Source organism: Hordeum vulgare, chromosome 7H (assembly GCF_904849725.1).
Source record: "Hordeum vulgare subsp. vulgare chromosome 7H, MorexV3_pseudomolecules_assembly, whole genome shotgun sequence".
NCBI classification, from domain to species: Eukaryota; Viridiplantae; Streptophyta; class Magnoliopsida; order Poales; family Poaceae; genus Hordeum; species Hordeum vulgare.
The window spans coordinates 500,369,105-500,390,892 of NC_058524.1; positions in this window are offsets into that span (position 1 = coordinate 500,369,105).

Sequence of the window (21,788 nt, forward strand, 5' to 3'; positions counted from 1 at the left end):
ATCACACAAGCTTGCATCACATATACACCCTACACACAAGCACTAGCTCACTAACAGAAGCATACCAAACTACTCATGCACACTAACTAGAGCAAGGGAAAAATCTATTGGTTGTGAGGCAAAAAAATACCACACTTGCTCACCTAGCATACCACAACAACTAATATGGCAAACAATGAAAAACAGCAAAAGGAAATAGGCAAAAATAAAAGGGGCTTGGGGGTAATCGAACCCAGGTGCCCCTGGTTCACCACCAGCACTAGCACCACTGGGCTAGCAGCCTTGGCTCGATAGAACAGAGGGGTAAGACAGGATATGCCTCCCCTCCTGCTGCTACTGTGCCGAAAACAAATCACAAAAAGGGCGTCGCGGGGACTCGAACCCACGACCTGCGACAGGTAAAACACACTGCTTCCGCTGCGCTGCACTTTCGAAGGTTAGCAGAGAGGGGGACTCTGCTCTTTTGAGAAACCCCTCTGGATCTAACACACCCCGACGGTGGTCGGAACAGGGGAAGCACAACGCCGGCGATCTACTTCAAATGGAGCACGGGCTCGTCGCTGGGAGGAAGACGGAACATCCCTGGTTCAATTCCAACACTAAACGCGCGAGGGGATGCACTACAACTACTCGGCAACGTGCGCGGCGGTGTCGGCGACAGAGAACCTACGGCGGCGAGCATACGGCCCTATACGTGAGATCTAGCAGCGGGGAAAGGGGAAGGAAGGTTCGTGCTCACCCACTGGTCGAGGAAGCCGAGCCTGCCGGAGAGGAAGTAGGGGAAGAAGGTGAGGCGGATGAGATCGTTGGAGCGGAAGAGGAAGAACGGGATGGCGTCGACGTCGTTGAAGCGGACTCGATCTGCACCTGCTAGTTGCGGGAACGGGCTCCTTCGAGGTCCCACGTGCTCGCTGAAGGCTTGGAGAGGTAGCAGGGGCACGATAACGACGGTGAGGAGCTCCGCAAGGTACGGCCATGGCGGAGGAGGGGCTCGCTTACCTGCTGCCGACGAGGGAGAGGGAGGAGGAAGATGGGGAAAGAAGTTGTGGCGGCTAGGGAGGAACCCTAGGCCACTGCACGGACGCCCATGTTAAATAGAGGGACAGGTAGCCACCTCGACGTCCGTGAGAACGACGTCGCTCTCTGTCTCGCCTCTGTGTCTGACAAAACTGACGGAAGGAGGGAGGAGGAAGACGCCGTCTACAGCAGCAGGCTGCTACGCGAGGAGGTAAGTTGGGCCGGCCAAGGGGAGGAAGCCCACTTGGATGCCCAAGATAAGAAAAAGGAAAACCCACTAGGGTTTTCCTATTTAAAACAAAACATAGACAAAACTAAATACACATGCAACACTATAGATGCTAAAATAAACAAAAATGCCCCTAGTCATAAGGGAATTATGACCTATTTAAATAAAATGAAAAATTATTTTTTTGGAGCATCTAAATATTTACAAAATAGAATTAATTACACTGTTTTGTGAATATTTGCCCCTCTCAAACATGGATACAAAACACTTTAAACCTAGCATCACATCCACCACAAATCACTTTGAAATATAAACATTTTTGAAATAGGGATGGAGCAAGTGCAACTTGAGCTTTAAGAAATAGAGAAGGGGGAGATTTGAAACCTATTTGTAAACTAACATAATTGCACCACACTTTCAAATGCACCACACATCATCACATCACATACCACATAAATGGATTCACAATGGCAACAAACACAAAGAGGCATGGATGAATGGATCATGAATGCAAAGGAAAACAAGGCATGCACATGAAATACCACATGGAATATAACTCTCATAGCACTGATATGATGGACCCACATACAAGAAGGTTCCAAATAAGGCAAGTTACACTCTCGGCCATTACACTAGATCTCCTAACAAACGGGACATAGCTCCCGGCATGCTATGGACTTGCGCATGTCTGATCGTTATAGCCGAGTATTTTGGTTGGGCCTACTAAAGATCTTCACTGAGATGGGGCATGTGTCTTGTGAGTATGGGCAAGCCTATATAACTTTTCTTTTGAAGTCTATATAACTAATGTCATGTGTTGAACCCAATTCTGACATATGATAGTATTATCATGTAGTAACTAATAGCTCTAAACAAATATAGTAACTTGGTGAAAATTTGTACATATATATTTATATATATAAAATATCAATGATATAAAAAATTATGTTGATAATATACATTCAACATTTGGCACAAAAATAAAGTAATATTCAAGTTGAGGAAAAATAATCAATTGTGTGAGCTATAGTAAATTACAGTAAGCTAATGTAAACAAGATTTTTAAGTCACAATCATAGTTAAAAACAGTGCGAGAGTGTGGTCGAACCGAAAAAAGCCAAGATCAACAACGTTTGCGGCTTCTTAATGTGTGCAGACAGTCATGCTATTACACAAAAAGAACCAGCAATCTTTATTTGACCCATGTTTTCTACTATATTAGTATGAAATATATTTTTGTAGCCTACATCGGACTTGAGCATCTTAAACCGACAACCTCATGAGTTTGGTCACTAGTTTCTTGACCTTTTATCTTCACAATTTTGAAAAACTGAAAAACAATTTTGTTTGCTAAGCTGCAAATATTATGATCAGAAGATAGCAGGACCCCACGAGCGACTATAGAAACTAGGGTTTCCACGCCTCACGCCACCGTTGCCACCACCGCCAATCTGCCTTGCCTCTTGTGGCCTTGGTCTATGGAGGCACAATGGATCCCGACCTTAGCGGTGGGAGGCATCTACTTCATTTTAGGTGTTTTTTGAGTTTGTTTATGGTTTGTCCTGATAAAGAAGGCGAGGAGGTGGTGGATCCTTGAAGATGGAATAAGGTTCTCTTCGCCTCGACCCTTCCCTGCTGGTGTATTTAGCTTTATCGAAGGGTGTGCGGAGGTGTCTCCAACCAATCTCGCGGGATTCAATTGGTGTTTGTCTTCGATGGATCTGGATCGGGTATACCTCCGTCCGTGTTCATGTGTCTTTAGGTTGAATCCTTCTAATCCACACTTCTCTTCAGCAACGACGGTTTTTGTTCTGGTGCGCTGGTCCTTTTGGACCTTAGCATGTCGACTTCTTGATTGTCTATTATAACAAGATTTGTGTGACTACTGTGAGGGAGGAGTGTGATAGTGATACACCTTCAGCTTGCTTCGGTTCTTGTGGTTGTCGTCGGGTGACGTATGAACCTAGATATAATTTTGGTTACCTCTATTGTTCTTTCTATTGCCATGATGTGATTGCATTTTAATTTTTGCAAGCCAATTTGATATATCGTTATCGAGGTTTGGACTGAACCACTACAACATCGACCAATTGGCATTTTCTACTTTTTTTGGTAAGGAACACGCACAAGTAATGTATGCATAAGAAATCAAAGAACTATACTTGGTGTCGGTTGACAGAAAAAAGACTTGAGGAGTAGAGAAGGCATCCTTCAAACAAGCAATGGGTCATTGTCAAAATGTTGGTAGTATTCGAGGAACCTCACATGTCGCCATTTTTTTGAGCTGGCAACCAAAACTGCCATGCATCAAGGTACGAACGCCATGTTTTGGTATGCACTACCTTATATGCTCATCCACATCTTATCATATCGTCCATTGCTCCCCTTCTCCGTTCAGTATGCAAGGTGTTCAAGAATGGACACCACTAAAAAAGGTTAGTTGATCAAGATTGTCCTCTTCAATCAATCCACTAGAAGGGACAAGAATTTGCAATGGTTGTTCATTCCTCAGTAAAATATCACTATTACACTTTGCTCTTTGCAGCAATTGTTGGACCTCGTAAATGTGGCAATGGTGTATCGAGAAAAACGGCCTAAAATGTGAAGAAACAACACAAAAAGACTTCAAAAGAACCTTCATAGCTACTAAACGAGTGACACTCACAAGTCTTTAAGCGGTCTCTAGCCATGAGTAAGGACGACGTGAGGAAAAGAGTCATTTGAGTGCTAATCAAGCACTATTTGCGCTACCAGAATATGGTAACACCCTCAAAAGAAGTGGTACTTGTTTGGAAAAGATTGAGTGCGTCTAAATATAAGTCCAAATCCCACAAAACTTCAAACCCAAATTTGATTTACACATGGAGAAGTTTAAAAATACAAACCCAATATGAAGTACCCCCTTTTGGGTTTAAAATGCCCATCAGCCCTAGATTGGCAAAATCGACCAATGTTATACGAATTGGATGTTCCAAAATTTATTGCACCAAAAACATAACATTATTGAATTTTTAAAACATTTTAATTGATTTTTTGAGCACATGGTTTTATGGTAGCGCCAAAGTGTTAGGATCACCAGATATTTAGCCACGCATGGCTACACATGTTTTTAAAAGGCATACACGATGCATTTTTTGCATCTCAATTTTTGCAAGCCAATTTGATATGTCGTTATTGAGGTTTGGACTGAAGCATTGCAACATCGACCAATTTTTGTTTTCCAAGTAGTCATTTTCAACTATTTTTTTGCGTTGTTGATACGTAGAAGACTTGAGGAGTCAAGAAGTCATCCTTTGAGCGAGCAATGAGTCATCATTAAAATGTTGGTAGTATGCAAGGAACCTCACATCTCACCATTTCTTTGAGCTGGAAGTACGCAACCAAAAATATGATGCGGCAAGGTATGAGTGCCATATTCTAATAGGTCCACTACCTCTCGTATTGTTTGTAACTCCCTGCCCTGTTCAACACGCAAGGTGTTGAAGAACAGTCACCATTTAAAAAAGGTTATTCGATCAAGATTGTCCTCTTCTATCAAAGCCAAGAGACGGGACAAAAAAATTGCCATGGTTGTTCGTGCCTCAAAAAAATGTCACTGTTATACTTTGGCTTTTGCAACAATGGTTGGACCAGGTAAATGTGGCAATGGTGTATGGAGCAAAACGGCTTAAGAAGTGAAGAAACAATGCAAAAATACTACAAAAGTATCTTTGTAGCTATTGAACGAGTGACACTGACAAGACTTTAAGCGGTCTCTAGCTGTGAGTAAGGACTACATGATAGAGAGAGAGAGAGAGAGAGAGAGAGAGAGAGAGGGAGTTCCAATCCTAATCAAGCACTATTTGCGCTACCAGAATATGGTAACACTCTCAAAAGATGTGGTATTTGTTTGAAAAAAGATTGACGGTGTTTAAATATATAAGTCTAAATCCCACAAATCTTGCAACCCAAATTTGATTCACACATAGAGGAGTTTAAAAAGACAAACCTAGTATGCCCATCGTCCCTCGATTGACAAATGGACAAATTTTATATGAATTGTATGTCCCAAAAGTTATACTAGCACTAAATATAAAATATTTGGTACTTTCCGGAACATTTTAATTTAATTTTCAAACATATGGTTTTATGCTAGCACCTAAGTGTTAGGATCACCGGATATTTACCAATGTATGGGAACATATTTTTTTAAAGTGCATAAACTGTGCATTACTGCACTTTAACTTTTGCAAGCCAATTTGATATATCCTTATCAAGGTCTGGACTAAACCACTTCAAAATTAACCAATTGGCATTTTCAAAGTTGTCATTTCAACTATTCTTTGGTGAAGCATCACACACAACTAAAATATCCATGTGAAAATAAAGACCTAGACTTGGCGTAGTTGACAGGAAGAAGAGTTTCTAGTTATACCATGTATTTGTACAAAACTTAGTTCCCCACAGTTCTCCTCCCAAACCCTAGTATCATACAAGCACCTTTGGTATATCATCTTTGCCGAGACCGGTGTTTAATCCGTAAACCCATGCTTTGCCCACCACGACTTTCATGGAGGTTCTTTTACTTGCAATCGATTTAAATGTAAATTATATCATGGTTGCTTTAGAACCAAGTCAGCTAACAAAAGGTGGTCTCCAGAAGCAACTATGAACATCAACGACATAAGGAAGAGTAGCAAACAATTCTATTCGGTTGTTTCTAACCATGATTTTAGGGAATCAAATTATGAATTTATAGTTTAGCCAAGTCAACTTCCAATGCTTGACTCTAAGCACTGTTTCATATGCAAAGTGTAAGGATGGGTACAATAATTAAAGAAAAGAGAGACGTTGATGTGTATGGTATCTTAGCTTGTTTTCCAACATTGTGAAATCAGTTCTTCGATCCAGTGTGGCCTTTCTCTTCGTTTATGCTCATTCTCTTCTCTCTTTACGATTAGCCCATAATGTTGGGATGCAAGTACGATACGGGATGTGAAACACTATTGCTTTTGTCTTTTTGTGACACCATTCATGCTGATATTTTTTCTCCATGTGTATTTGGATTTTGTAGAGGTTGTAGACATATGTCTTGTGAAAATTCAAAAAAATCAATTTGTTAGGAACATTTTATTTTTATTTTCAAAATATGTTATCGCAGTAGCACATGACTGTTGGGATTCTGCGATATGTGACATGCATGTATGGTAAGAACATTTTCAACGCTGACCCACAAACGGACATAGTATTTGTCCAAAAATCTGTCCAGGCTGATGTCGGAACACTGATACGGGAGCCATCCACCAATAGTATCCACATCCATCTTTACAACTTTATATCTTTCTTTATATTTATATTTACTAATTGAAGACACTAATGAAGCCTTCATGCTAATCCACGTCATTAAACTTGTCTTATTCGATCAATTTAATCAAACTATCTTAACCATATGATTTACCTTACTCTAATTGTGGCGAAAAACTCTAACCTGACCCAACCTACACATAAGTAAAGAAAAGGCACTAATGAAGCCTTCATGCTAATCCACGTCATTAAACTTGTCTTATCCGTTCGATCAATTTAATCAATTTACCTTAACCATATGATTTATGTTACTCTAACTGTGGTGAAAAACTCTAACCTGACCCAATCTACACGTTAGTAAAGAAAAATGAAGGACCGTACCTTATTAAATTATAATCATGCACATAAAGAATTAAGGAAAAAACCTAACCTACACACGTCGCATAGCGGTTTTCCTGTGTGGCGGCTCACACCACGTGCAAAGTAGCAGCAAAAAAAAACAACCTGAGGTTAAACCCATTTCTCTTTGTTATGCATGCATGCATACAATGATGTCACCACATTCACTCTAAATGATCAAAATTCAAAAAGTTTTATCTTTGAAACAATTAATTTGACCGATGATCCGTTTTCATCGTTGACTTTGTTTCGATGAAAGCTTCAAAACTAAATCCCATGTCGGCATGTTTCGACAACTTCTTTTTTGCTCATACTTACCACATTTGTTGCACTTACTTGTCATATTAGTAAGTACTTACTTGTCTGATAAAAATAACTTAATCACCATATTTTTTGTAAATTGCGTATAAATATGATATCTCTGACATATCCAACGGGCAAGCACAAACAACTTTTTTGGGACGATAACGTGCAAAAATATGACAACTCAGCATATTTAAAACCGATGACCACAAGAAATCTTTTTTGTTTTTGGTAATTGTTAGTAAATATGACAAGTCGGCATAGTTAAACTAGCAATCACACAAAATATTTTTTTGGCAAAGTTGTACGTAAATATGACAAATTGACATATTTACATTGACAAACCAAACCTATGACATGTGTTTATATCATATATAGTGAAAATTGCTACAAGACAACAATCAGTTGTCAAACATGGTCGTGGGGTTTTATCAAGAGTAGTTGCCAAAAAATCTATACACATGGTTGCTAAGTTGACAACTAAGTTAAATAAATGTGGTTACTAAGTGTTTCATAATCTAGCAACTAAATAATAGTTTGCATACCCCGTCGTTTTTGCATTTGTAGAACATTCATCCGGGGTGCGTCAGCGTGGACGAAGTGAGCCGCAACACTTGGCGCCGGCAATCGTCGCACTGTATGAGCGGCATCGACAGGCCACAAACACGCTGCGCGAGCGCCGAGCCTGGTGGACGGCCGGACGAGTCCATGGCCGCAAACCTTCGGCAACGGTGGGCGGACGAAACCGTGCCTGCATGCGGCGACGCGCCCTTGCCTGGGCTGCGGGAGAGGCTCCCTGACCACTCCATCGCCTCGGGCAGCAACCGGCGGCCGAAAAAAGACAAATCCGGCGGCCCGCGATGAAGTGCCGTAGATCTGCAAATCCGGCGGCCCGCTGACGCAGGGGGGAAGGGAGGGGAGGCCTCGTGCGCGTGGCGGCCTTCCGGCGTGCTCCTGTCGGCTACTGTCGCCGAAATCTTGGGCGGCGGCCGGTGGCGGCGCGAGGGGGGGGGAGAGGAGAGGTGGTTGGTGGGAGAAAGCGCGGGATGAAATGTCCCCCACCAATCGCTTCAGCATATATGCAGGGCACCGCAGCCGCGAGGGGAAAACCCGCGTTTTCCCGGGTTGGGGTCGGGATTTTGTCGCGCCCACTAAATTTTTTTACGGACCGTGGCGGGATGTGGGGTATGGTCGGGCAGGTTTTTTCCACCCTGACCCGCATTTTGACGGTTATTTTACGGGTCAAGGCGGGATACGGGATGTGCTAGAGTTCCTCTAAACAAGTCAGTTCTCATCGCGTAGGTGTAGAAAGATTAAACTCGCACGTCCCAAAGAAAAAGTCCGAACTCTCACGTCCATGAATGGTTAAACACACACGTAAAATAAGGTGAGTCCTTATCCATAAAACAAAAGAGTTCTAAACTTCCACGTTTAGGTTCCCCAACAATAATGTATGTGCCTTTGCCATGCAAAAAAAAGACACGCACGTACCAAACTATAGGAAATATTAACGGCGCAAGCTGTAAAAACTCACACATCCCAATTATCATGGAAATAAACCACTTACTCTCCTCTTACTAAATAAACAAATACAACATGTACATCGAATATTGCTTTTGGCTCCCGAGCTCACCGGAGGCCTTTAAATTCAAACTTCAAATTCAATGAAAATTCGTATTTTAATATTTCAAACAATTCTGAAAAAAAATACATTGATAGATGAAGGTATAATACACAAGTGTGTAAATTTTCAGAATAAAATACATTGAAACGAGGGCTGTGCAAAAAAAAAAATCTGAAACCTTTTAACACATGTTACTGTTCATCATTTCAGACCATGAATTTGTCTTTTTTATACAGAATGCGTTTTAAAGTATTTTGACCTGAAATTTTACACGCACACGAATCACACCCTTGTTTAATTGTATTTTTTTTTCAGATTTTTTGGAACTAAAATTTTCAAATTTTGATTTTTTCAAACATTTCAGCCTCCATGGCTCCCGGGAACCAAAACGCCATTCTCCATGTACATCCCCTAAAAAATTTACGAGTACAAGTTATGCATCCTCAAGCATCAACTAAAAGAAACAGGGCGGACTAAAAAAATACTAAGCCTGTACCTGATTAAAATGCTGATAATTATATTCTATTGTACACAAAGAAGACCTTGCCAAGTAAAATAAATTAGGCACAAACATACAAAATTCTGGTCCTAACGATTTCCTGTTTCATCACTACCAATGTCATATGCTTTGGTTTGTAAAAAATAACTTAATTGTTAGACAGGTAGAAAAATCTTATATCTTATATTTATTAATTAGATTCATCATACGAGTCTTCATGTTAATTCTTAAAAAGTGCTGTAAAATAGCCACTAGATTTTAATTATACGTCTAGGGTTAAAAGAGATATGTGTTTTTCTTTTCGAGAGAAAAATGAGATGCATATATAGTCTACCACGTCACGATTAGAAGTTCCTAGGTTTAAATAAGATATCCAACATGGCTAAGAGTCCAACGTTTTACACGGCAAGAAACAACCAGGTTATAAAAAGAACCAAGAAAAAACAGAAGGAAACCTTCATTCCCTCAAATAAAAAAGAACAAAGAAGGAGACGTGTAAACTAATATTACCTATCAAACCGTAGTTTTTTTTTTCGGGCAGTGTACTAGCAAAGCTACCCATGCATGCATGAAGCACATTGCTATACCGAAAATGTCGTTTGGAGGCCGAGCACCATGCAAGCCGTAATCTGGCGCGTTAGTCTTCATAGGGATCAGCTGACATACTGTATTATTCTACGTATTTTAATCTGACACCTTTTTGCTACCCATGGTATTCTCAATTTATGCACAGTGTTTGCCCATGTTAATGATGCTGCCCTGCCAAGCTGTTCACGAACATGGGCGGGAATACATGTGAGGCGCTAAAACATCATCAACAACAAAAAAAACACACCATCTCGTGATGTGCCATTTAAACTTGGTAGCCACTTTTTAAACATTGGGATTTGTGCTCAAAATTACTTGAGTCGAGCAATTAAGTTATCCATTGCTGCTGGACGAATCGTAGGGATATATGCCTAGAATTAATTGAATGGAACATGTGATTTTTTCATATGAACCTATTGTTCTCAAACCTGTCATGCTATAAGTTCAACTCTTGCTAAAAAATCTTCTCACTGTCCAAAAAAGAAGTTCATGCGTTGTCGTCGGCGTTGTTGCCCGTCTGCCTCGTCTTTCTCTAGTGACCCTAGGGTCATGGAGACGTGGTGGATCCTAGCACTTGTCGACGCGAGGTTTTATTTTTAGATTTTTCTTTTAATTTTGTTAGGATTTGTGTACTGCTCATGAAGATGAAATGACGACGACTTTCTGAAAATGGTATAAGCCTTTTCCTCGGCTAGACCCCTTTTTGGTGGTTTGTCTAGCATCATCGGAGGGCTTGTGTCTCCGACAGATCTCGTAGAATTCGATCAATGGTTGTCTTTGGTGGATCTATTCGGATCCATTTTTCGTTCGTCGATGTTCGGGTGTCTTCAATTTCGTGCTTTCGATCTACGTGTTTCTTCATCGGTGACGGTTGTTGTTCTGGGGGTCTTAGCACGGCGACAGTTCAATTGTCTACTACAATAATTTTCGTCCAGCTCCGGCGAGAGGGGGGTGGTGATGATGACGGTGGGTCATTGACTCGCTTTAGTGCTTGTAGTCATTACTAGGTGGTCTATGAATCTAGATGCAATTTTTATTAGATCTAATATTCGTTGTATTGAGCTATGACTCCCCCCGGCTTCCGCTCTACTCGCCTCTCGGGCGACGGACGACCCCCCCCCCCCCCCAGCCCTCCTCCAGCTTCCCTCCCCTTCGTCCTACCTTTTTGTCGTCGTCGACGTGGTCCACCGGGCCCTGCCTATGTACCGCTGCCGACGGCTGGTCGACTTTTCCCCGCACAAGTGTTTGGGGGGCGGGGGGGCTCTTTGACTGCGGCGGTGTTGCTCGGCATGTGTTGCAACCACAAAAAAAGTTTCCTCGTATTATACTGTAAGGCATTACAACAAATGTCCGTTTCTTTGTTAAATTTCCCATTTTGTTTTCTGTTATTTCTTTTTTTAATATATGTTAAAATGTTCATCGTGCAGAAAATGTATGACTCACATTTTAAAAAAGTTTGTCACGTTGTTTTGCAAAGTGTCCATTTTTGTTGTAAAAAAATGTCCATCACATTTTTAAAAACTGTTCAATGTGTATTTTGAAAATGATTCATCGTGTATTGAAAAAAAATGTTCAACACGTTAAAGAAAAGTTGGTCATATATTTTAAAGTTATGCATCGCGTACTTTTACAAAGTGTTCAGCGCGTATTTAAAGAAAATCATTGTGTAGTTTCAAATCTGTTCATCGCATTCTTAATAAATAGGTAGCTATGTATTGAGAATAATGTACAAGCGTGGATCAAGAAATTTTTTAGCATATATTTTAGAAGTGATCACCGTATATTTTAGTAATATGTGACCAATTTCAAAATTTGAAGAAAAAATTTATATGTACTTGACACTTTTATCCTTGCAACTAGTGAAATATGTTTTCTTCAAAAGGTATATATGTCTAGTGGGTTCAAAGAAGAACTCGTGATCATCCATAACGAATGGACGCTTCGGCAACCTGCACACGGAAAGGGGGGGGACTGGCCTAACCAGGGAAAAAGAAGCAACACTTTATGAAGTTATCTGGCTGCAGCGATAGATGTGCCCATCAAACCGAAATTAATACAGCACCAGTCCAACCTACCCGGCCAGCTGCATATGATTTTTTCAAACAGCACACCAGGCACATTACGTGCTTAAGCCCAAGGCCCATGTACAATGATGGCAGCCTGCTCATGGCAGCATGTATTTCAGTTTATCAGACAATGTATAAAAGCAAGGAAGAGACTAGCACATATCTCGTTGCTATGTTGCACGGCGCAGGATTCCGGCCTTCAGGTATCTCGGCCACCAAAACGTCATTCTCATTGCTATACTCTCTATGTATCACGAATCAACCCAAGTACCAACGTTGTCCAGTCTGCAAAGAGCATGGTTAATAGTATAGCCAACTGCTGGCTATAAGCAGTCTTATAGCCCACCTTATAGTTAGATTGTACAATAGTTAGCTATAAAAGAGTACTACTTTTATCATATATGGCCCACATTTCATTCTCACAAAGCACCTAGGAGCACGTGCTAGAGCTGGCTCTTCAAGAAGAGCCCGTTTCCCTTCTCTCTCATCCAACTCAGGAAAATATAGTATTTTAATCCATACAGCCTGCTGACTGTACCTTATTGTTCATGCTCTAAAGATATGCATACAATACTTTTTCTTGACAGACGCGCACGACATTTCAATGTGTGGTGTGCACATCAAGATACATGACCAATTTTTCCTCACCCAGATATCGCCACACGCACAATCTAAAATGATATCTGCATCTAATAAAAAAAGCAATCCGGTCTACAAAACACCCACACTCTCAAATTCATTTCGGACACGCACGTGATTTTCTGAAAATAGAAAAATAAAATTTGCTGAAATTTATGTCGCAAATATATTAATAAAAAATCCGTGATTATATTTAAAAAAAATATTGCTAAATTGTTCAAGCGCGTCAAAACCCAATGTGTTTCAGAAGTCCGGGGATGTCACTTAAGTTTAATAATGAAGAAATAAGACCAAAATAATGTGAAGACCAAATTAAGAAAAGAAAAAACATTAATAGTAGCTAACAAGTTCTCCGCCCGGTAATGCTATATATCATTGTCTAGGACACATGTTAGCTAGCCGTCATCGCCTAAAGAAAAATAGCATCATAAATTTTCTCAATGGCTCACTTGGGATATAAGAAGGATGATTTTTAGGGAAATGCACAAAGTAAAATTTAAAATCGTACCAGCAGACATCTAATAATTCCTAGAAATTTTGGGACAACATAAGTGTGAGCTTTTAGAATATTCAAAATAACTTTCAAATATCAATACTGAAACTTAAAATACAAGGATGTCGTAGAAGATCATAGTCAAGCAAAAGAATGATTCAATCCAAAAACTAGAAATATAGAATTATTGAAAATACAAATAAGGCTTAAACGAATTTAGAAAATAAACCTCAAGAAGTTCAACTAACATACTACATTTACAAGGGGAAGCTTGAACTGAGTTGAGACCCTTATGAAGGCGCGGAGATCACCGGCATATTAAAATGATAAACATTTGGCCGGTAGGGGTATCGGTAAGTTAGATATGGATGTATAAAACGTCGAGTCGATGAAGAGCGATCGAAATAAACTATCAACACACAACAATTGTTGCATCATGTTTAATGAAATATTTTAACCACATGCATGCATGCGCAACCATAGAGTGAGCGTGCTATTAGTATCCGGTACATAGAACAATCATAGACTATATATGTATAATAATAGTAACAAGAAAACCCATCTTCCAAAGTATTTAGTAATTGTGAAAATTAGGAGCCGTTAAATGTATATAATGAACATAGGTAGTAAATAGTACTCCCTTCGTTCCTAAATATAAGTCTTTTTAGAGGTTTTATTAAAGGACTACATACGGATGTATATAGACATACTTTAGAGTATAAATTCATTCATTTTATTCCGTATGTAGTCCTTTAGTGAAATATCTTAAAAGACTTATATTTAGGAACGGAGGGAGTATAATTTAATAAAAATATTTGTTATTTCTAATTTCTACAACATTTATACAAAATTATATTTACAAAAAACACTCTATTCACAATTTTGCAATTGTCCAAAGAATCCTAGCCCGTGCAGTAGCACGAGTTAACGAGTAGTTTGAAATAATTGTGTGTTAGTAAAATAAAACAACTTCCACCAAATCCGAAACGTTCTTCTTCATGTTGCTTGTGCGGTAAAATAGAACACCTCCCACCAACTTGTTGCTTCCGCCAGACACCTTCCCTTCAATTGTGTGTTAGTAACATAATTAATTGAGTTCACTAATGTACACCTCACTAATCTACACCTTCCGACAAACACCTTGCGTTCACATGCACACTTCTCCAAATTAGATGCATGCTTAGCACCACTAATCTATCTATGAATAGCTTCCGCTAAACATTGCATGGTTTAGAAATAGTTTTCGCCAAACACTTGCAAGATTAAAAGTAGTTTCCGTCAAAGAAAAAAAAAAGAATAGATGCCGCTATTCGCCATCCGGATGGAGAGAGGACACTTGGTGGCTTCTGGTTCGTCGTGTGAATGTCCGGACTTTCACAAAATCTCCTTTTGTTGTCTTAGGTTTGCGTAAAACGGACGCCCGAACGCGTGGGCGGACTGATGAGGGACTGTATTGGATGACAAACTGCGTCCAGACGGTTCCGAAAGGTTCGAGGATCTGCTTTGAAGATGCCTTAACGCCCCAATTTCGGGGAAATGTGCATACACGATGCAATATTGCATTTGGAGTTTTGCGAGCCATTTCCATATTATCATTGTCAATGTCTGGATTGAGCCATTGCAATATGGACTGATTGACATTTGCCAAGTTATTATTTATAATCATTTTTATGAACCAGCACGCATAAACACCAAAGTATGCATGTGAGACCTAGACTTGTGTCGTTGGGTAAGTGCGTACACTAAACAATTGAGTAGTCAAGTAGTCATCCTCTCAAGGACAAACGAGTCACGGGCAATGTAGTATACAGACCTCACATGCTGCTCATTTCTTTGAGACGGAAGGAGGGAATAATAATTGTGATGTGTCAAGGTACGAGCGCCATGTTCTAGTATGCACTACCTTATATGCTCGCTCGCCGGAGCTTTTGGTATCGTTCATAGCTTCCTTGCTCCGGTCAATACGCAAGGCAATAAATTGCACAAGGTGTTGAAGAACCGTCGTCATTTCAAAAATCACCGATTGACATTTGCCAAGTTATCATTTTCAACCATTTTTATGAACCAGCACCAAAGTATGCATGTGAAAGCAAAGACCTAGACTTGTGTCTAAATGCGTACACTCAACATTTGCGCCAATTCCTCAGAGGATGGGCAAAAAAGCAAAGTGGTATTTATAAAAAGGAAAAAAAAAGACTCATGCATATAATTGACGAACTTGATGTCAAAGCTGAGTCTACACAGCTAACGCTTACTGAAAGGAATATTAAGATCGATGCTGAGATGAAATTGCAAAATTTATTGAGAGAAAAGGAGATGAAATGGTCGCTAAGAGCTAAGGTGATGAAAGTGGTTCATGGGGATGATAACTCCCAATTCTTTCACATGATTGCAAATGGCAAACATCAAAAGAAGAGAATTATCCAATTAGAGCAAGATGAAGGAACAATAATAGGGCATGAGAATTCAAAATTATATATCTCTGAATATTATAAGAATCTATTTGGGCCATCAAATGAGACGATGATTCCACTGGATGAAAATGATATTCAGGGTATACCTCAACTCAATGAACAGGAGAATGAGGTCTTAACAACTCCATTTGCAGAAAAAGAGGTATATGATGCTATTGCAAATATGAAACAAAATAGAGCTCCTGGACCAGATGGGTTCCCGGCAGAATTTTATAAAAAGTATTGGCATTTCATCAAGGAAGATCTCATGTCTATGTTTCATGACTTTTTTAATGGCCAACTACAGTTATTCCACCTTAATTTTAAAACAATTACGTTGTTGCCAAAAAAGGCGGACGCTATGCGCATTCAACAATTTAGACCAATTTGCTTACTCAATGTCAGTTTCAAAATCTTTACAAAAGTTGCCACCAATAGGTTAACAAAGATTGCTGATTCAGTTGCCTGGGAGACATATCCTGGAGGGTGTGGTTGTCCTACATGAAACGCTGCACGAAATCCACACAAAGAAACTAGATGGCGTTATCTTTAAAGTAGACTTCGAAAAAGCCTATGATAAAGTTAAGTGGTCATTTCTTCAACAGGCCTTACGTATGAAAAGATTTAATGAAAAGTGGAGACAACAGGTTGAAACTTTCATTTATAAAGGTAGTGTAGGGGTTAAAGTTAATGATGACATTGGTCACTTTTTTCAAACACATAAGGGGTTAAGACAGGGGGATTCAATGTCTCCAGTGTTGTTCAACATAGTAGCAGATATGTTGACAATACTGATTGATAGAGCTAAAGAGAAGGGTCAAATAGGTGGTCTCATTCCATATTTGGTAGATGAAGGTGTCTTCATTTTACAACATGCGGATGATATAATTATATTCATGGAACATGATATGAAGAAAACGAGGAATATAGACCGTCTATATTATTGTCCAGATGGAGGTGTTCTGTCCACACCTGAAAGTTACCGCACTTTTGTCTTCCGTGGGGATACATGCCAAAAGTTGGATTGAATTGTTCGGTACCTCACAAAAATGTCACGGTTACACTGGATTGTACAGCTAGGTGAATAGATCTCTGTAGACCATATTTGCACCTATAGAAATAGGTCGACGATATGCCGACGACCGTGTATTCGCAGCTGGGCACATACCAAAGCTCTACAGAGCGAAGCTAAAGGGAACTGGAATGTAAACTCCGCGATTTTTGAGATGGCAGGATTCTTGCATTCATTAAAAAAAATACTCGATCAATTTTAAAAAGAGCAAAAATCAAATTGTCCAGTCAATTATCAGGAAGAAACCACTCGGCATTACTTCTTAGAATTTCATACTGCACATATGACCTGATTTGCTGTTTGAGTAGTGTTTAATTAGCATAATATAATAACTCCCTGTTCTGTTGCCGATATCTTTGTTAACTGGCTTAATGGGAGATTCTCCGTGTATGTATTTTGCTCAAACATTTCTACTAGAAGGTGCTAGTGTATTATGTTGGTCGGGTATTTCCGCAGTGTTGTATTTTTTTAAATAAGAAAACGAATAAAAATTCTTAAAAAGAACGCAAATTCTTTGCGGGCTATATTCTTGTCTACTGAGCTAGTACCTCCTTTTCAAAATAACTGAAGTTTTGGGTTTATCACAAGTTAAACTTCTTTATGTTTGACCAAGTGTATATAGAAATATATTAACATCCAGAACACTAAATTTGTCTCTTGCAATTCACTTTTAAATATATTTTTGTACTATGTGTATTCGATGTTGTAGATGTTAGCACACTTTTTAAACTTAAGTATGTTTGACTTAGAACAAATGTAAAATTTTAATTATTTTAAAACAGAGGAAGTAGTTGTTATTGAATCAGCGTTGCGATAGCCGAAACACCAGAGTACATGATGACATGCAACAACAAATTAGGAAGGGTTATCTAGTCTCGACTGCATGGTGGCGTGTCCGCAAACACAGAGGGAAAGGGTGTGCAGATTGCCAAAAGCTTTCACACACAGTGGGATTTGGGGAAGAATATGTTAGACAACTTTACTTTGCATAATAATTCTGCAAGTAGGCTGATTCGAATCCAGGCATCCAGGCCACAAGTGAAGAGGCTCTACCACTGCGCCAGGTCCACCCTTCCCTTCTCACGGTGAGAGGCAAGCCAGAAAATAAAAATGTTTCTTTTTTATTTCTTATGACTGGGTCATATGGCTAGGGGAAATTGTAGGTTTTTTTTATAGAAAAGGAGGATGACCCCCGGCCTCTGTATCTGGGAGATGCATGCGACCATTTTGTTGATTACCATCGAGGACCTTATAAAGTAGTACAACAATATGTCTGAATCCACCATCTTAGCAACATCTGCCGTTACTCCTATCCATATGATGAAGGGGTGCAAGCTGGACCAAATATCCAGACCTCTCACCTAAGCCTAACATCTAAAGCAGGAGGCCCCGACCGAGCCACATACCTGGTCCGGGGCACAAACCGGTTTGACGCACTCACATGTGTCGTCACCGCCATCTTCCACTCGTCCATCTTCAGATCGGATTGAGGCGCTAGATCGCATGCCGAACAAGGGAGGAGGGGAGGCGCCAGATCGTACGCACCGGCCACCACAGGAACCGCCGCCGGACGCTAACGACCATCGGATCCCGCCGCCCGCGCGACCGTGACGCCAGATCCACCGCCCGCACGGCTGCTAGCCCGCCATGCCTCGCCAATAGAACCGCCGCTCCAGATCCGAGGCTCCCCCCCACAGAGGCAGGGCATCCTAGGCCCCGCCGCCACCATCCTTGACGCCCCGGGCTTGCCCGGCGGCTGCCTCAGGCGGCGGCGAGGAAGGGAGGGGGAGGGGGTGAGGCTGGGGGCGGCTTGGGTTGGGAGGGAGGAAGGGGGTGAGGCCGGGGGTGAGTCCTGGATGCCTAGCTAGCTGGTGTTGTGCAGTGGCGGAGCGGCTGGTCCAGATGTGTGTATGTTCTCTGAAACTGTAGGTTCTAGAGGTTTACCATCACAATGTTTTAAGTTGCTTAAGGTCAACCTTAAGGGCATTAAGGCAAGGCTTATGGCCACATTGGAGACGTTGGCCTCTAAGAACATCTCCAGCCGTTTGGCCCTATAGCGTACCCGTCTTGGCTTTTTTTGGTGCCATCGGGATGCCCTTCTGCCGCTGCTGGGGCAAGCACGTCAAGGTTGTAGACACCGTCCTTGGCCTTGGCGAAAGCGAGCGGACACTCTGTCCATTTCTCACACAACTCGATCCTCGTGAACACGTGAAGGAACTTGAACTCTTGGTCGCTGTTATCCCGACGAAACATGTCGACATCCAAACCATTTGCACAGACAAAGAACAAGCGTCGGCAAAGTACACGGCAAAGCTATGCTAGAGAGCAATGAGCATACCTCACGCTCGAAGTTGGCACCGCTTTCCGGGCGAGCCATGACCTCCTCTTGAATCCCAGCCACCTGTTGCACACCTGTTGGATGGCCGCCAAATGGTTCGCCATAGCCTTCTCTTCGTGATCCATGTGGATGCCGACGAAGTCAGGGTCGACCAACTTCCGCTCGTCGAACACCGTCTTGATCCTGCTCCAGTAGTGTAACGACCAAGATGCGGTCCTTTCCGATCTGGGGGTCGAGGCCACCGAATAGGAAAGAAGCACGTCTAAGCATTTCGCAAGCAAGTAAACATAGCACAGAATAATAATTACAAGTAGACAATTTGGGATTCAACTGTCTTCTTATTAATAAATCAGAGTACAACGCAGATACAAACAAGTTAGTTCCGGTACGGACTACAAAACAAGGATCATCTGCCTCTGGATAGTTCACGTAAAGGCGGTCTGTCTCCTTGTCGTACTGCCATGCCAGCTGGGTGCCGTCGGGATCATCTGCCTGTGGGGTACCTGTACCTGCTGGGAGTTTCGGAGGAATCCGTGAGCCACGGGGACTCAGCAATCTAAGACCTTGGTGCCATAACTAGTCATGTTATTGGGTAAGGTAGGGATGAAGTGTATCAGGCTGCTGCATCCTATGGTTGAATAAGTGGCTAACTTACGCAAAAGAGAAGTGAAGGTGGTCTACGCTAACGGTCGGGATAACTTGATCAGTAAGTGATCCTGAACACCTACCTACGGCATTCATAACCCCACCGTGTTCCCGATCGAAGAGGGATCTTCGAGGGGACGGTCACTGTTACGCACACAGTTGACAGTTTTATTAGTTTATGTTTAAGTTCTCTAATACCGGATGTTAACAAAATATTCCAAGTTGCCACATAACCGCGGGCACGGCTTTCCGAAAGATTAAACCCTGCAGGGGTGCTCCAACTAGTCCATCACAAACGAACACAGGCCGCAAAGGCATCCTCTATCACGAATCTCGTGATATCGTCGGATTCCTTAGAGGAAAACCTCAACTCTGGGTGAAACCAAAGCTTCACTGGGATTCCTATACGCAAGATATACCGCTAAGGTAAGGCAAGGCTAGCAGGACCTCCCGACGTGTCGACGACCCTGATAAGAGCCGCGTATCTCAGTCTCAGGACACGCCGGATGAGTCACACTACAGGTATACCAAACCTCAGGTTGCCCTGTGGTGGCCCCATAGTCTGCCCAGTTTGGACCAACACTCATGAGGAGCACTGGCCCGGGTTGTTGATTAGAATCCTCGGGGTAGCTATTCCCTATGCAGTTTATTATTAAGTGATTAGCAAATTAACACCAATGTCGGGTCCTGCCGGACAAGCCTTAGCACTACGCGATTTATCAAGAGGGTCCCCATAACAACCCCGAACGTGTTAGGAGCGATCATTATGGAATCAAACACCGGTAACCGGTAACTAAGGCGGCAATAACGGAACAAAGCACCCGGCAAAAGGCTAGGCCTCCTGTCATTAACCAAGTATATAGGTGCATTAAATAAAATAACATAATTTAATATAATGATATCAAGCTCATGTCATCACATGAGTTTAAAACACCTGCAACTAACAATGCTAACATTAGTAGCTGAGCAAGCCTACTTAGCCATACAAGTTTGCTAGGAAGGGGAACGGTATTTGGGCTCATGGCATATGAAGAGGCAATTTAATTTTAGTGGTAGGCAGCGAGCAATATGACATGGAAACGAAACTAACATAACAAGCCTAGAGATGGAATCAAGGTCATATCATCTTCCTTGTGATATCCTCAGCTTGGAATGGTTCTGGATCGTTCTGCACGTACTCTCCTGACTCCACGCATTCGTTCTCCGCTCCCGGGGCTACCCAACATAAGAATAACAGCCAATGAACAGCAGCACCACAAAATGCAACAATCACATGATGCGTGAGATGAAAGTTGAGCATGCACCACTATTTCTATCACTAGCACAAGCCAAATAAACTACAGCAAGTTTCTGGACAGAACTGGGCACTAAGCTATTTTGACATGCATGAGAATGACATGAACAGATGCAGCTCGTAAAAAACGGTGCAAAACCATATAAAGAACATTGCAAATGGAGCTACGGATCAACGGAAATCAATGAAACAAGATATGAAGCTCTACGTGAAAGATTCAACACCACACTCCCAATTGGCACAAATCTGGTATTCCCAGGTTGCCAAGACATGTAATAATCCAACATGAATGAAATGGAGCAAGGTAGAACACCACAACATCAATTAAGCACATACTTTGAACAAAATGGCAAAACTACATAATCTGCCAAAATCTGCATCTTAGCTGTTTGAGAGCAACATGCAACATAGCTACAGGTCTTCAAACATGACAAATAATATATGTGGCTGTTGCCAACCAAGAACACTACAAGCACCAGCAAGAATCACAGCAAAAGGAATTAAACTCTAGAAGATACAAGGCCACAAACTTTCCCAAAACCATCAGATCTCAGGGACTTTGTGAAAATTCCTGCACCTGAGTTTCTGTTTCTGTTCTGAAGATTTTTGACAGCAATCAAAACACAAAGCTTTACCTTGCTGAAAACCACTTGTCAGATCCTTTTGCTCCTCGTTGGGTTCGACACTCTTACTTATCGAAAGGACTACGATTGATCCCCTATACTTGTGGGTCATCAAGGCCCCAAAATGGAAAAAAGCGCATCTAAGCGTTTCACAAGCATGATAACATAGCACATCATAATAAAAGAATGACAAATAGGGAATCGTTTGCCATCTCATAGATAA